Source organism: Nelumbo lutea, chromosome 1 (assembly GCF_056320005.1).
Source record: "Nelumbo lutea isolate HS-2025 chromosome 1, American lotus-T2T, whole genome shotgun sequence".
NCBI lineage: Eukaryota > Viridiplantae > Streptophyta > Magnoliopsida > Proteales > Nelumbonaceae > Nelumbo > Nelumbo lutea.
The window spans coordinates 22,193,025-22,196,797 of NC_142684.1; the positions used below are offsets into that span (position 1 = coordinate 22,193,025).

The following is a 3,773-nucleotide window of genomic DNA, read 5'->3' on the forward strand; positions in this document are numbered from 1 at the left end:
ACTATCTACGCCATTAACCCAGCAATCTATAATGCCAAAAACCAAAAAAAAAAAAAAAAAAAGAGAAAGAAATCCAACCTTCTGCGGCCAGAGGTGAGCCCCAGTATAAAAACCTTCATTGGCTGCATCTGTCTTTATTGGCTAGACTGTGTTCTGAGTTCCGTGCTGTTCTGTAATCATTCAACAGGTTACATCGCACAAACCCAGGAGTGAGACTAGACAATCATTCTCCATAAGAGTTAATTCTCGCTTTTTTCTCTCTACTGATCGATTGATGAAAGAAAGGAAGATAAGATAATGACAAGGTGGTGTCCTGTTGAAATTTCATTTAGGTGCATTGAAACTGAAAAAGAATATGATATGGTCGAATCTCTTTATTGTGTGCCCTCACTTCCAGCAGATCTAAGAAGATTTCTGCATTCAATAAGTCACTAACGATATCAGAATGGGATGGCTATAAATATCTGCTTCCCTAATGAATCTCTGCTCATTAATTCTTCTTCCAATCTCAACCAAAGGAGGGAAGAAAAGAACTAGAGAAGTCTAGATGCTAACCATGGCAGAAGAAAGAACAAAAGGGTCTATTGCTGTCGCTTTGTTCTCTATTGTTCTTCTCGTCTTTCCTCTGGGTATGTTCTGTAACTCTGGAATTATGTTGCTTTGGCTTTTGTATATTTCCTCTAGTTTTGGTTTTGGTCTTGATCACGTACTTTCTCCTGTAAGTTCCATGCTGGCCACTCATTTGAAGGTTTTAACGGTTTCCAAAGGGGATTCTTTTCTGTTCACTGTGCCAGAGAGAATTCATGTCCACACAAGGTGGTTTATATGGATTTCACGTGGGTTTTAATCTATGTTAATGCTCTTAATTTGTTTTCGATAACAATGTTAGTGCTCAGGTTTAAGAATATATTAAATCTTAAATCTGAGTAAAAAAAAAGATTTAAGAATATATTAATGTGTTTTTGCCCCATGAGTCCATAAAAAAATATTCCATATTTAATAAAAAATGAAGGATTAATGTGACAAAATAAAATCCATGCACTGCATCTATGAAAGTTGGGTATTCAAGGAATACTATCCCAACCCATATTTGGGGTTATGGGTGCAAGTAGGGCTGGGTTAGGTGAGTTTTAGATCAGCCCTAACCCTAATCCAATCCCATCTTTCTGATTGGTGTTGGGTCAGGTTTGGGTTGGTTCAGTTTCTTGATTAGTGGATCAAGGTTTCATGATTTTAGCATTATTACATGTACAGAGACAAAATTTATGGTATTTTAGAAGTAACATACTTGAATCTGATTAGAAAAATTTCTCCCTTAAATTTGTTGATACAGACATACATATAATACAGACCAAGGTTGGGGCGTATCAGCTTGTATCTTGGCTTTCTCTTTTTTTAGGGTTTTTTCTCAAATTGGTTCAGAGGGGATGTCAGTTTAAGGCCTGTCTACCACCTGAAACAGGTCAGACCCTGAAACACCCCTATAGGGGCATTTCAAACCATTTGACTTAGGAATATGCTCACCTATCTGATTTTATTTTTTACTTGGCCTAAATTTTCTCAAAAATCTTTGAAAAGGCCAACAAACCATTGACCTAAAAGGTTGAACCATTAAACTATTCGACCTAAACAATGGTTTTAAGCTATTTTTTATTTTAAATATTATTTTTTTTTTTAATTTTTTAAAAATATCATAAATCAGACTTTCAACCCAAAAATCGATGGCTAAAATGATTCCATTTCTAGACCAATTTTCAAAACCTTGACATTATACACATAATAACATGAAAATATGATGAATTGGGATTAATTTGGATTGGCCTAAAAAAAGAAAAAAAAAAAAAAAAAAGGTTGGATAGCCTAACACCTCAACCCTTATCCAATCCAAAGTTAAATGGGTTCCCAAACCTTTTTTTCCTTTTTGAATTGGGTCAAATCAAGGCTAATCCAGCCCATGCTGCTCCCGGCAAACTCGTGTAAGTGTTGTGGCTAAAAAGCCTAGGATTTGACCCATTCATCAGTTGGTTTGCATGCCGAGGCTCGAAATGATTGAGTAAGCACTCATTTCCTTAGTGTCTAATCATATTTGGTAAGGACTACATCCACTGTAAGAGACGTTTAACATGTTTCGTTGCAACAAAAGTAGTCTTTCAATAAAGTTGAATTTGATCAAAAAGTAAGACCGAGCAAGAGAGGATATAAAAGGAATAATTATATTTGATTAGAGGTGTTATCATCAAGGTTTTCGAAATGCTGTTGATCTGGACGGTTGGACCGTTTGACCTGGGAATTGTTTAGGTAATCGGTTCCGTTTTATCTTAAATCTGGTTTTTGGCCAAAAACTGTTAAAAAAGTCAATAATCCGTTGACCCAAGTGGTCAAACTATCGACCCATTGACCCATTAACGGTTTTTTTATTGTTTTTTATTTTTAATTATTTTTTTATTTTTTTAATTTATTTGTTAGAACGGGGCCATCCATTCGAATCAGACAGTCAGACCGTCGACCCAAAAACCAGTGACCAGTAGGTTCCATTTCCGGGTCATTTTTTAAAACGTTGATTATCATTATACCATCAAGACCGTCAAACTGAATCAGACCAAATTGAATTGACTGTTTGGTCTGGTCTGGATTTAGAAATGGTCTGGTTCAGTATGGGATAATTTCAAATTTTTATTTATGATTTTGATTCGGTTTTTCTTTTTCTTTTTGAATTTTAGAAATCAAAGAAAAATTGAATGGTCCAAAACGTAGTAGAATCCTGACCAACTGTAACAAAATGGTTTGGTTTGATCTAAAAATTTCTCAAAATAAAAGCTGGGCCGAAATCTACTACAAACAGAAGTGTGTACAATGGGCTATACAACCAATCAAGAACGAACACACCCGTGACTTGTACACTTGGAGCCCAGGCCCCATGTACGGATCACTGGTGTGTTTACTCTTCCGTATTATGCATACCCTGTTTGTAGCAGATGGAGTGCTTTCCCAATCCCAATTCACCCAATTTGAAGAATTTCCACTGAATTGGGCCTGGGCCCATTAAGCCCAAATTTGACCCTAAAATTGAAAAAGCTGACAACATTTGTTGCTTTTGGTAGGGTTCAGCAATGCATATAAAGTGTACAAGCGTGTGATAGAAATGCCAAATGGATGCAGGATAGATGATTGTGTAAATTCATGCGAGAGGATATATGGACAAAGAACTATAGCTACGGCGTGTGGTTGTATTACAGGCTTTCATAAATGTATGTGTATTGGAGAAGGAGCCTTTTAATTCAGAGAAATTGATAGATAATTAAGAATATATGTAGCTCAATAGCTGTTTGTTAATGTCATCTGCGGCATATTATTTCAGTAATTTTATTATATGAGAAATTTTATATCTTGTCAAGACTTTTTGTTGAATATATCTTATCACAATTTATTTATTTTTTAAATATTTAATTATATTAGAATTATTAATCAGATTGGTTCATCTTGCATATGCCACTAAGGTTATGTTTGGTTTGAAGGAAAAGGTAAGAAAAGGAAAGGAAAAATAGAGAAACCTTTACAAGGTTTGCAATGGTTTTAATTCCTACCATTTCTTTTATTTCCCTACTTTTTCCTTCAAACCAAACACAGCCCAAACAAATCTTCATAGGGAAAATTCCCGATTAGTACCTACCCTGTATTTTGGGCCTACCGCCACTTTGGTCCATGAACTTTAAAATGCGACAATTCAGTACTTGTGCTTTCAAAATATGACAATCCAGTACCTACTGTTGACC

The 3,773-nt window shown here is 35.4% G+C and overlaps 1 long non-coding RNA gene across 1 annotated transcript; it reads left to right on the forward strand.

Annotated features, from left to right (window-relative positions):
* Positions 1 to 485: 485 nt before the first annotated feature.
* LOC148873916 (uncharacterized) lies at positions 486 to 3,396 on the forward strand. Its single transcript, XR_016108860.1, has 2 exons — positions 486 to 629; positions 3,102 to 3,396. It is a non-coding gene; the product is annotated as an uncharacterized LOC148873916 (long non-coding RNA).
* The last annotated feature ends 377 nt before the right edge of the window (positions 3,397 to 3,773 follow it).